This window comes from Acipenser ruthenus, chromosome 20, assembly GCF_902713425.1.
Source record: "Acipenser ruthenus chromosome 20, fAciRut3.2 maternal haplotype, whole genome shotgun sequence".
NCBI lineage: Eukaryota > Metazoa > Chordata > Actinopteri > Acipenseriformes > Acipenseridae > Acipenser > Acipenser ruthenus.
In genome coordinates, this window is record NC_081208.1 from 6,381,405 (window position 1) to 6,395,863 (window position 14,459).

General features: G+C 38.5%; 1 non-coding gene across 1 annotated transcript; it reads left to right on the top strand.

Annotated features, from left to right (window-relative positions):
• The first annotated feature begins 7,641 nt into the window (after positions 1-7,641).
• Positions 7,642-7,792, top strand: LOC117426003 (U12 minor spliceosomal RNA). Its single transcript, XR_004548079.3, has one exon. It is a non-coding gene; the product is annotated as a U12 minor spliceosomal RNA (small nuclear RNA).
• The last annotated feature ends 6,667 nt before the right edge of the window (positions 7,793-14,459 follow it).

Below are 14,459 nucleotides of genomic sequence, written 5' to 3' on the forward strand. Positions count from 1 at the left end.
ATGCATGTCTTCACTTTGACATGTCCCTGTGTACCAGTACAGAAGAGCTCTCTCCCTCAAGCTGGACCACACCTACTGAAATCTAAAATTCGTAAAGTTGTAATGGGTGAGATTATAAGAATACTAATATGTTAGATATAAATGGGCTTGCTCCTTTCCATTGTTTATTTTTCAAGGGTTCACAAAATAACCCGCCTTTTAGAGTTTATGTTTATGAGTTGTTTCTGACCAGCTGCCGATGAATGTCAGCAATAGGTAAGCGGTATGTATGATGGGCACTTGTTTAATTTGCTATAATTTTCCTTTCTTCAATATCTTCATCCGAGCCGCATTTCAATCAACCACTCAATCAATCAAAACCTCATTGATCCAGATGAGTCAATTGAGAACAAATTATCATTTCCAATGACGACCTGGCAAGAGGCTCCCACCACCACAGCAAACAACTTCAAACACAATAAATGAGGAGTAAAAAACACAATCATGAAACATAAACACTCACTAAGCAGCTTAGCAGGTATAGATGTCAGTCAGCAATGAGTCAACCCTACGGCTAAAAGCAACCTCACATATGAACCTTTCTAATTTTAATTATCATTTTAAAATCTTTTTCTTGTTCACCATGTTAGCAAATGTTAACTTTGGGATAAAAAAATATTTTGCAAACAGAGCAGTTACTGGTCTTATTATATATATACTGTACTCTGTATTTATGTATTTTTAAAAGAGGATTCAACTAGAATGCCTAATGAATAAATTAGAACTGGCAGTTGACTTTGTGTGCCCTTCTGTTCATATTGAGGACTAAGAGACAGTGTGGCCTAGTTGTTAGAGCTGAGAGACTGGGAGGCATTTGAATCTGGACATAAGAGACAAGGAGGTAAGCTGTGTGGCCTAGTGATTAGAGCTGCAGGAATCAGAGGTAGCATGGTAAAGTGTTGAGAGTCAAGGGACTGGGAGGCAGTGTGGTTTAGTGGTTAGAGTTGAAAAGACTGAGGCAGAGTGGCCTAGTGGTTAGAGCTTGATTTTAAATGAAAATATTCACACTTGAAGAAATAGGATACTTTTTTTCTAGCATAAGGTAAATAAAGTTTACTTGCATGTCTAGCTAATAATCTCCACGATAATGGCCATAACTCTACAATAGTGTTATATCAATGCTTGCAGTTCTTGTCCAACTGAATGCGTTCTTGCAGAGCTCCGCGCGTCACTCTGGTCTGGACAGACCGCGCTCGCTCTTTAAAAACAGCTTCTTGAGGAGACCTTTGGTGCACCAGAAAATTACGTCCGAGGAAAAAACTACAGTCTTCTGCAAAGATTGATATGCATAATAAAGAAAACTGGGGTGTTTGGATGCAAGAGAAATATATAATGATTTTAATGTTCAAACGGCAAGTAAGAGGCTAAATATTGCATCTGAGAAAAGGTGAAAAGAAAGGTACACTTTCATGCCTAGCAACATTTACTTCAAATGGTGAATGTATGAAATCTGAATGTATGAAATATTACACAAAAACACTGAGATCAATTTTAATGATCTAAACCGTGACAGATCTAAATACCGCCACCCTTTAACGTTATATAATGCGATATGAAATATGAATAGGAGGCTACCAGTGTATGTTAAAAACTGGTGACGATGCAAAATACATGCAGTCCCAAATAGAGTGGGATAGACAGACAGACTGACATGATCAGCGCATACAGGTGTCCATTTTTTGGATGTTTGCCCGTTATAATATGCATTTGTTTCTTTAAAACCCCAGAATGGCAGACCTACAGTGTATGGCAGAACATTAGGTCAGATTAATGCCATTTTTTACTAGCTTTTAAAAGTTCTCAAAGTTCCTCATTCCCCGTAGGGCAAACCACAAAAGGAGACTGACAAGTTGTACATTGCTGTATTTGTTTCACACACTTCCAAGTCCCCCATTAGGAGCTGAAACACAGTGTGAAAGTCAAATGTACAATATACAGTCGAAGGTTTAACATCTAGAGTGATTGATGTTTTAACACAATTTTTCACAGATGCTGCATGGAGTGTGGAAAGGCCCTCCCTTTCCTCGTAAGGATCTGCTGAAGTTGATGACAGCAAATCAATGGCTGTCAACACTGTGACACTCCAGAGAGCTGTGAAGATTGATCAGCATTGCCTGGTGAAATTGATGACCCAGGAACATATTTTAGAGTGCGGCAAATGTGTGCGTCTCATCCAGACATGGAAATTTGTGATTTTTGTTTACGTACATTTTCATTTTCTTAGATTTACTGTCCACTTACCTTTTTATGGTGTTTGCAATACTCAGTTTTTTTGTTCCTCAGTTCCACTTGCCTGCCATAGATATACTATATGTAGGAGGCTAGATCAGCTAGTGTCTTCATAGAAGTAAGAGGCAGTGTCATTTTTTTTGATCTACCACTTTGGATCAAGTTTCCTTTTGTTTAGCTGGCAATAGAAGGCTGCACACTAGATAGTGATGATGCTTACTTAAATAATAAAAAAAAACACTTTGGCTGATCTAGCCTACATTACATATATCTATGGCAGGTGACTATAACTACCTTTAAATATAAAACAATGACATCAGACTGAAACTCTCCATTGCATGTATGCATTTTTTCACACTATTGAACATATAATAACTTTCCATGTTAGAGTATTAATAATGGGCTGGGCTGTTTATTGATTGCTTGGATAAAACTGGAAAGTGATCCGTCAACAAAAATGATGTCTACCCTCTGCCTGTTTTTTTTGTTAGCAGCCTGTAGTCACGGGAATGGAAACAGATCTCTGTTCTTCAATGGAGTGAATGAGTAGAGTATTGGGTTACAATCTGCTGCAGTGCATGCTGCTGGAGCTGTAACACTGATAACGAGTTGCATAACTGTAGGATCCCATTGTGACCTATCCCCTGAGGCTTTGATCCTCACAATGGATAGGTGTCTACAGCACCAACTCATCCCACATGCAAGAGCACATTCCCTTCCATTAATCTGGTCAGGAGTTAACTGCAAGAAATAAATAAATATATTTCTATAAAATCCCTGGAATTTAAGTTTAGGTTTCTTCTCTTGCAGTCTCTCTGACCTGAGTTAAGTGTCCTACAGTGATCAATAGTCCCTATGTTTCTGTGGTAACTCGGCTGTGCACAATTACACTTCCTGTCCTCTACTTGGCAATGAAATGTTTAAGGGGAAAGTCAGAAAATGCTTTGCTACTTGAATTAATGTGGGTTGAATCTTACAAATGATATAGAGTTCACATTCTCTGTGTGTAAGCTACTAATAGGTTTAATTGGTGAGAATTCAGGTAATAGCAAATACTAATACCATTAACAGGGATTAATTAGGGTTTTGTTACGGGATCCCAAAATCCATTTTACCATTACTGTATATATATATATATATATATATATATATATATATATATATATATATATACAGCTCTGGAAAAAATTAAGAGACCACTGCAAAATTATCAGTTTCTCTGGTTTTACTATTTATAGGTATGTGTTTTGGTAAAATGAACATTTTTGTTTTATTCTATAAACTACTGACAACATTTTTCCCAAATTCCAAATAAAAATATTGTCATTTAGAGCATTTATTTGCAGAAAATGACAACTGGTCAAAATAACAAAAAAGATACAGTGTTGTCAGACCTCGAATAATGCAAAGAAAATAAGTTCATATTCATTTTTAAACAACACAATACTAATGTTTTAACGTAGGAAGAGTTCAGAAATCAATATTTGGTGGAATAACCCTGATTTTCAAGCACAGCTTTCAAGCGTCTTGGCATGCTCTCCACCAGTCTTTCACATTGATGTTGGGTGACTTTATGCCACTCCTGGCGCAAAAATTCAAGCAGCTCGGCTTTGTTTGATGGCTTGTGACCATCCATCTTCCTCTTGATCACATTCCAGAGGTTTTCAATGGGGTTCAGGTCTGGAGATTGGGCTGGCCATGACAGGGTCTTGATCTGGTGGTCCTCCATCCACACCTTGATTGACCTGGCTGTGTGGCATGGAGCATTGTCCTGCTGGAAAAACCAATCCTCAGAGTTGGGGAACATTGTCAGAGCAGAAGGAAGCAAGTTTTCTTCCAGGACAACCTTGTACTTGGCTTGATTCATGCGTCCTTCACAAAGACAAATCTGCCCGATTCCAGCCTTGCTGAAGCACCCCCAGATGAGTCCAATTTTCAGCTTTGCCCAACACCTGGTCATCTAATGGTTAGACGGAGACCTGGAGAGGCCTACAAGCCACAGTGTTTTGCACCCACTGTGAAATGTGGTGGAGGATCGGTGATGATCTGGGGGTGCTTCAGCAAGGCTGGAATCGGGCAGCTTTGGCATGAATCAAGCCAAGTACAAGGTTGTCCTGGAAGAAAACTTGCTTCCTTCTGCTCTGACAATGTTCCCCAACTCTGAGGATTGGTTTTTCCAGCAGGACAATGCTCCATGCCACACAGCCATTTTGCAAATAAATGCTCTAAATGACAATATTTTTATTTGGAATTTGGGAGAAATGTTGTCAGTAGTTTATAGAATAAAACAAAAATGTTCATTTTACCCAAACACATACCTATAAATAGTAAAACCAGAGAAACTGATAATTTTGCAGTGGTCTCTTAATTTTTTCCAGAGCTATATACATATATATATATATATATATATATATATATATATATATATATATATATGTGTGTGTGTGTGTGTGCATTGCAGAAACATCTAGCATTTTCTATATACAAGATTTTTTTTCTCTTTGCCTTTATGATCAGTGTGACAGTTTGTGCATTGTGTGTTGCATGTAAGTGTGTGTGTTGTTTTGGAACATCTTTCCATTTGTATGCCAGTTTCAATTAACTTTTCTTTTTTTCTTACAGTGATTGCATTGGCTGTTTCGGGACTATAGACTTGCAGTCTTATTTCCAGTTTACTCACCGAGTATATCTTTTTCATCTGAGGTCTCCAATAGGCCTGAATATTTCCTCAAATATTATGGCCCAGGGTCAATGGACAGAGGATTGTGGTCACACATGCAACATTCAAGTTCATCCCACGTATGTTCAATTGAATTGAGATGGAAGGGGTTAACTCTCATGACTGAAGTCTTTGAAAAACCAGTTGGCTATTCCACCCCCCTTTTGAAATGTTAATCATATGTGTATATACAGAAAACAGGGATGGAAATTAAACTCCCATTGCATAGCTGTTTTATCCATTCCTGGTTTTACTAGGAGTTTAACATGACACACTTGGGCTTGTTACCTGCACACTGTGGCTAATCAAGCTAGTAATAAAAATGGAGATGGGTGAAACTGCTATGTAATAGGAGTCTATCCCTCATATTATTGAATATACATTGAAGTATTAACATACCTGCATATTCCAAACCAATTTATAAAACACAAACTAAGAACCAACTTCAGCGGAAGAAAAGGGAGGCTGGTGATAATATTGCTAGAGCTCATAAGAGATACAAATCTGAAAGCCTTGCTTTTAAAAGCAATTTTAGAAGCGTCTATCATTTGCTATGTTTGGCTTTATTTGCCTTTGCCATCTGTGTGTGCTGACAGTTTGCTGCATGCATGCACCTTGTTTCAGAACATCTTTCCATGTTATGTCACTTTCAATTACCATTCTTTTTTTTGCAATGATTGCATTGGCTGAAGACTTGTCATCTTGTTTCAGTTTACTCAGAGTATCTCTTTTTGTCCAATTACATACAATAAGAATACAGTGAAAACATGCCCCAAGTTCTTAGTACTGCAGTTATCATTTTGTTACAAACTTTTCAAATAATGCCTTCATCAGTAACCTGTTGGTGGGGCTGTTTCCCATCATTTAAATTAAATTAAGGAGGCACAGCGCCCTCTAGTGTTTGTGTGCAATTGTGATCTGTGTTACACACTTGGCCTCTGGCACCTCTTCACAGGCTGGGCATGAACCGGCGACCCCGCACACCACGTGGTCATCTTAACCACTTTACAAAAGAACCGGGCTCGTCTGCATTCATGGTTTTAAAGCTTTGAACCTGATCTCACCAGAGACGGGACAGAATCCGTAATGGCAATGCATCACACAAAACTGCCCATTACACTGGCTCTCAGATTGCTAGGTGACATTTCAGATCGTAAGCCCAATAATGTAATTGTTCAGATAGGAGAGTGGCAGTTTGAAATCTGTCTAAGCAGATGGCACTGCTCCAGGCTTGTGCACTGCTATCCCCCAATAGCAGCCTCTGTGGACTTGTGTATCACTGTCACAGGATAAAACATGCCTTGAATTCCCTCAGCATTACGTGCTTTGGTTCTCAATATACACTACAGAACCTTCAAAGTACAGCTGTCTTGAGATCAGAGTAAATATTTGACAAGGAGAAACTTTAGTTGCCTGTTTTACCCCAGTCATAACCATTGCTTCAGATATTTGAATAGATTTTTTTCCTCTCAATGGTGACTGGCAAGTCTGGTATTCATTGGGTTGAGTACAAATAGGTCAGAGCAGTTGGCATCCCTGGTTATCAGCTTGTTCTGCAGAGCATTCAAATGCACGCGTCTCTGTAACATTTCCTGCTTATCTCTCCCCCTGCTGCTCCTAATTGGCATTGACTGAAGAAAGGGAAAGTAAGACATCTGCCAAAACCAGGGTTAGTGCACCATCTAGAGGCCATTGATCCTGTAATACGGTACTGCATTGGATAGTGTGCCATCTAGTGGCCATGGTGTAATGCACACTTTTCATATCTTGAAAAGCTTGGTGGAATTTTGTGGGTCATTGGAACTCTGTATCTCTAGTCAAGTAGTTCAAACTCAAACTTTTGGAAAACCTCTAACAGTCTCTTCAAAACAAAACGTCTCCTTGCAACATCATAACACACAAACATACACGCACACACACAGACAAACACTGTACACTCCCATAATGCATTGGGATAATGGCTTTCTCTTTTTTGTGGCTTCAATCATTTTATTAACATAGCTAGTCATATATGTACAGTAACTGCATTACTGTAACTAAATGCAACTATCAAGTCTTATCAAATAGAGTTATGCTTTATAATTGAATATGGCATTTCTGTATTTTCAACACCACAACTGCGCTTAGTTTGTGCAAACCTCCCACAATGCACTGCAAGCTTGGGGTTGTCTTAAAATGTTATGTTTACTTTTTTAAGCTCATAGTTTGATTAATTTAAAACTTTACATTTGAATTCCGTAAACCCCACTCCACCCCATAGGTGATGTAATTTTGACAGTCGACATAAATCCAGAACTTAACATGTTTGTATGTTAATAAACTGCATTTGAATACAATATATTGCATATGCAAGTCATCCTAATGAACGTTGCGCTGCACCTGTAGCACACCACACCTGCCGAAGCTATAGCCATGTCTCCCACAATGCATTGCGTCGTTCTTATTTGTATTATCTTGAATTACGTGTTTTGTTTGTATATATAATACGTGTTTAAATACATGCATATACTTCAATGACATGTCCGATAGTGTTAAGAATGTTTCTGATGTTAAATTCGTCTCTGGCACTATTAATGTATCGCCCCCACTCAATGCACCATGACAGGGCTGTCTGGCCCCTCTAGCCCCTATCCGACGACGAGCGCTGTGTTGTTATGCCTTAAACTGATGAGTAAGGAAAATAACGTCCCGGGGTGACGCCCGGGCCTTCGCTGAAATTGCGTATTAATTTTTGAGCGGGTCCAGGTCGTGCTCTGGGTGATCTGCTTACTTTGCAGAATGCCTCTGGGTAAAGCGATCTGCCTGATATTTGTGTTGAAAAATATAATAACTGCTTAAAAATTCTCAAACGAAGTGTTATAGGTAGTGTTATATTCACAAGTGTGTTAATGCAACACTACCTATAACACTTTCATTTACCTTCCTTGTCTAGCTTATGCTGTATTTACATTTATTTACATCGCATTTTTAATTTAGTACATTTTTTTCATTACTACTAAATAATATTCGACATTATAATATTTACAATCACGTTTTCAACTTATAAAACGTAGCCGATATAAAACACAAGCTGGATATAGCATTACTTTCTTTCTGCCAATAGAGGGCGGCAAATCCTCTGCAATAGATCGGTCACAATCGACATTCTTATACCTAAACTTCGACATTTGAAAACCTTTGCTGTATTGGTTTCAAACCACAGTATTACTATGGGTTAAAAGCAGTTGCACTGTAATCTGTAATGGACAGAGATGCAGATAAAAACACTTGGTGACCCCAGCTCAAGGACAATGATTATACATTTTCAGATCTGCACCAAGAAGCATAGAATAATGTATTTAGCACAGTTAGCTAAAGATTTATAGAAACATAATTATTATATTAGTGATCGCCATTTAATTTAAATATGCAGAGGTATGGCATGAATGCAATTGTCTGAATTCTAATTTTATACTGAATGCCTTGACTATTCATGGGGTGGCTGAATGCAGTTCACAGACTTGGTTAATTCAACACAAGCGGGTTTCATTGCATCAGGAGCTCACCAATAACCTGGCAAAATAACATCAAAGTTTGAACAAATATGCCTGTTTTGCTTATATAGTAAAAGGTATGCTTTCAATAGTGGCCCTTAATACATTTTAATTTGAACTTTGCAATACTTAAAAGCATTAAAAAGCTGTTACCATATGCATTGCAGTTTTCTATATGTTATATTACATTTCAGACCATTTTAATACTGTCCAGCACCTTATTTAAATAGAACCTTTTAATATTGAGGCGTTTGTTTGCATGACATAAATGTGATTGATATTAACTGGAGTGTTATAATAAGCAAAGTGATATTATCAAATTGTCTGACTAATTATAACAAATACAATACACCTTACTGTACTAATAAGATTGCAACATTGAAAACGTTGATTAATCAAATCTATATATGTTGACAAAAACCTTGAAGAAATTAGAGCCCTATTATATACAGTTTGATGTACATTAGTCTGTATATTTAGTATACTTAATTCCCAAATTGTGTCGTATTTAAATATAAAAAATATACCATGATATGCCAAGGTAAAATCATATCAAAGTATTGTGAAGCACAGTAAAGGTGTCTGGTAAAGTACATTTACGACAATAAACATTTCTAAGGGAGGGTGTCTTGATAGGTAGAAGTTAACATTGAACAACAAGAGAAATTATGACATGACGACTACCCAAGAACATGTGATAAATATTCCAGATCACATGAAACGTATTTCTCTTTCCCTTTTTAACAGAGAGACCTTTGATGTGTCCACAATATCACAATCCATTACTAAACATGTAACAAGGTGAAAGGGCCTCCTGCATCCTTCAGACAGACACATGGGGGTCTTCCCTGTCAGCCCACTCACTGACATTACCACCACAAAGGTCAGGCCAGGAGCCTGCTGGGGTGATGTCAAGGAGACATGACGAGAATACAGAGTCAGCATGATGTCAAAGGTTAAATCCCAGCTTGATTGGCAGTGTGATTGGGGTAAATCTTGCGCATCGGGCTACCCGTACAAAATGATCTTCAAGTGTTTGTAGTTAGAAAGGATATGACAATGATTCGAGAGAATACACACAAAAAGGGAAGACAGACACCGAGCTGTTCATGTCTTTACTCACACACATAGTGTAAAACAAGATAATTCCATCGGTCTTACCCGCTTTGCACTTACAGACATTCTATTGGGCTCACATGGGCCATTTGGAAAGAAACATGTATTCTTTATTTTAAAACACAATGCCCGGTACTACACTAGTTTAAAGAAATCTATGTTTGCAAACCATGCTTTCAGATAGTTTTGCACTTCCTTTGCCATCTCCCCACCTTTCAATGGCTTCTTCCCTCTTATTAACCAACCAGCTGCTTCCCTTATTGACTGACATACTTTTAGCAGTAAAATTTGTAGACCCACTGAATGTTCCTGTGTCAGGATCACTCTATTGTGTTGTCGTTGTGGAGTCTAACAGTTCTGCTTGGATTTCTTCAGGGCAATAAGCTAGTATTAAGATAAAATACAGATGGGATTAGTGTATTGTTTTTGTTTTTAAATAATAGGCTGAATTGGAGACCGAGATAGAAATCTCTGTTTATATCATTGAGAAGGTGTACCCCAAATCAGTGACACGTGCCCTACATGCATAACTCAAGCCTGGCTTGCTGAAGGGACCAGCTGTTCACTTAGACTTCTCTCTTTAATAATGATAGCCAAGGTGACCAAATGATGTGTACATTTACATGGTGGATTTGTGATGTGGACTGCCCCCCTAGGGCAAGAACTCTGAATTCATAACTGAGCCAGCAGGACAAGGATATCTGATCGAATTACACAAGTATATGCCAGTTACAATTATAAGGACAGAGCAACTGACACTTTGCTACAAGCCTGATGGAAGAAATGTCAAGCTGCTTAAATATCTTGAGAACTACAGAAAAAAGTAGTCTATACTTGATAACATCTGTTTTAGTCTTGCTTAATCCATATCGGTGTGTAATTGAAATAAACCCTTCTTTCAATTGCTGATTCATGACATAACCTTGGTTCTTTTCAACACTGTCAATTCTCTTCTCATAGGTTCTGCTACAGCACTGAGCATCAAGCACGTATTTGTAGGCTCGTGCAGGTGGTGCCTCTTGAGATTCCTTCGTGTTGCAGGTTCTTCCTTTGCCCTGTTGGGCTTGAGAAACCTACCAGTCCCTATCTCAGCCTGACATGCTGGCTTTAGTTACTGATTACTTCCAGCCTGTCCTCACTAATTCCCCACTAATCTCTAATCACTTTACACAACAGCATCTGCGTTTGTTTTTTATTACTGCAAGACCATTTCACTTCACTTAAAAAAATAAATAAAAACGTGCATGTTCCCTTTATTTATCCTTCTTGTCTCCTTTTGAAAAACATCACTGGGGTACCATAACTGTAAGCACACCAGGGCATTTCCAGCAATGGGCACAATGGATTTGAAACACATTTTTCACAGTGATCTTGATATGGTAGCATACTGTCTGGTACTGAAATGGTATCATGTTAATGCAATTTCATCTTCCTCTCTGATTTTCTCCCTTCCTCACTCTGTACGGAATTACACGAGCCATTTTATTTGGATTAGAAAACGATTAAAAACAAATACACTCAGAAAAGTACTTTCAGCTGGGCTCATTGCTTCTAAATTAATTTTGTATTTTAATTTTAACAGCAGTACACTGAACAAAGCTCATTGCATGCACTCAAGACAGTGTGGTTAAGTGGTTAGAGCCAAGCGACTGCAAGACAGTGTGTCCTGTTGGTTAGAGCTGAGGGACTAGGAGGCTGTGTGGCTTAGTGGTTAAATATGAAAACCGGGAGGCAGTGTGACCAGGAAAGCACATTAATGGTCCCTCTACCACTAGTTTAAGCTCTAGAGGCTGACTGGCAATAGCCAATGCTCTCATGACTGGGATGCAGTGTGGCTAAGGATTCCCTTTTTCTTGGCAAGTAGGATTCGCAATTGCCACAACAAAAGGCAAAAGTGTTGGGGATTCCATAACTGTGCAGGTGTTGAGCTCTTAGTAACCTCTTTGACCGTAGGATTAGGATATTTTCAGAATAGATAATGGAGCTTATTCATAGTTTGCACTTAGACCAATTACAGAACAAGCCTTAATTGGATCATCCAGCTCATTTATCATAAGGTCACTTGCCTCACACTCTTCTGGCTTGTTTATACCGCAGAAATGGTCTAGAGTTCAGGAACTTGTAGAACTACGATATGGATAGTGATATTATAAATAATGTGGTGCCATTGCATTTAAAAGGTTAACACATTTTCTTGGCCTCATTGGACGGCAATTTTACCAGTTTACCAGTACAACCTTTATTGTACTGGTAAACTGTTTCGGGAATACATTCACTGAACCACAGGGCACAATAATAGCCATACAGGTATGGTTCAGTTCCATAGCCACCGCCTCTCTACTGTGGTGGCCCAGCTGCCTTCAGTTTGCAATTCCTAATGCTGGCCATGTGTAAACATTCCCAGGGGCTGTCACTTGGCATGGAGGTTACATTGAGAAATTATGAACGGTGCTCCCCAGTGGCGAAATTCTTTACCCTGGAATCCTCAGTGTTACCTCAACTGCTGCTGAACTCTGGAGGCTAGTGCACATTCTGTCTGGTCTCAGTCAAACCAATCCCACGCAAATCTCCTCTCTAGCCCCCACCCAAGATCAACCACTCAACTAGGATTTAACCATCAAGCTCCAAGTCACATACACCCCCCCACACTCTACTCAATAGTGTCTTCAGTAGGTGAACCAAGTAGTTTGTTACTTGACCATTAATATTCATTAGAAGAGCATCATTTCAATGTTGCCACTGGGAAATGGGTTTACAGTTCTTGGTGAAATATCTTCATAGTTTCATTGCCCATTGAAAAATCCTTGGGGTGATTTCAGACTGAACAAAGTGAACAAAAACAGAAACAGTGGCTGATGGGAAGCTGACGCAGACGCTCATTCAAGGATTGGTGGCATTTGTGTGTGGAAGCGCATGACTGCAAGTTAAACACCCACACATCACCACACTTTCCTCCCAAGGCCAATGGTAATGTCCACACAAATGAAAACAGGAACAGTCTTTTTCTTCCTAGAATTGAATTATTTCTAAAGGATATAAAAAAATAAATCTAAAAGAAGGCCTTCACATTTGGGTTATATATTCTCGTCCGGTTTCTTAATCTTAAAACAATGTCAAGCTGGGTTTTAAAGGATCCCAGCGATTCTGCCTCAACAACATTACTAGGTAACCCATTCCATTCCCTCGCCACTCTGTGTGAAGAAGTGTATCATACCCCTTTGTCCTAAATCTGTTTCCACTTCCACCTGTGTCCTTTGGTCCTGTTTTCCATGCTGCACTTAAAGACTTGACTAGGGTTAACTTTGTGAATTCCTTTTAAGATTTCAAAATACTTCAAACAAGTCCCCCTAATTGTTTTTTGTTCCAGGCTAAATAGATTCAGTTCTTTCAACGTATCGTCATCACTCATTCCCTTACGTACTGGGATTAATCTGGTTCCTCTTCGCTAGACCATTTGCTGGACTACAATGTCCTTTTGGTACTGTGCTGACCAAAACTGGACACAGTACTCTAAGTGTGGTCAACCTTATGATAACCTCCTTGGATTTGTGCTCTACACTTTTGCCTATATACCCAAGCATACTGTTTGCCTTTTTTATTATTTCCCCACACTGGCTGCAGACAGCGATGGATTTATTACAACACGAGGTCTTTATCTAGGTGAGCCTGCTATACCACCTATTTGATATATAGAGAAATGTAATAATCATGTAAACCAAGTTGGGCCAGCACTTTATAGCACAGTTGGGAATAAGTGGGAGTTTGAATTATGTATAGAAAGTAAAAATGAAAAGTGGAATTGACTGAATATACAAAAGATTATTTCAAACACATGGTTTCGATAGGTGTATTAAATCAAGCTTTGGCAAGAGAATATATGTGTGTACTGACCTATATTTAACCTGTGGTAAATATCGTAAGGTGATGGCTGGGAGAGAAGCATAGTAGCCTGTTTGAAATTGGTTTATGACCAGATTGACCAGAACAATATGTTTTCAGTATAATAAGTGCAGTTGAGGCATCCCAAGATGACACCAACACCTCCTATCCACAACCTGAGAGAGTCATATACCATCGCCTCTCAGTGGAAAAAAAAGATAACTGGGTGATTATCTTAAATCTGCTGTTTGATACTAGTGACCGCCTTACATAACTAAATGTAAGAGAAGTTTAATACATGTAATCATGTTAAGTTTAAATGATCCTTTATTGATAATGACAATAACAGAATTAAACCACAGTTCTACAGGTATTTAGATCCTAAAATGTTGTGACTAGTATTAGCACTTTACATTTGAACCCAAAACAGCAGAAGAACATTTCTAAAATAATTCAGTACTGGCCGGGAAATGTCTGTAATGATGTACATACAACTGGGTTAAAATACTGAATTATATAGCTGGATTGGTTTTGGGTCATGTTTTGGTGGTGTATAAGTCCAGTCCAGTTTGGGTAGCACTTTTTATATTTTGCTGCTGGTCTATTATTTAAAAAAACAGAAATAGACATTTGCATCCTAACAATATTCAATATGCTATTTTTCTGTCTATTCGAACAATGACAGTGTTTAGCAAGGCAGAATTATTGAATAACTTCCCTTAATTGCGCAACAATTAAGAAACAAAACACTAAACACTAACCCAATAACATGTACTGGTACCAAATCAAATCACATGCAGGAATCCCAAAGCACTTTACAAAAGAATAAAACGCAAAACATGATAATCTGCACATTCCAACCCTTGGCAGATGTTGGGGATGGACGAAAGAGATAATCCAGGGTCTCGGGGCTGATACAAGATGGATTTATCTGCTGCTGTGAT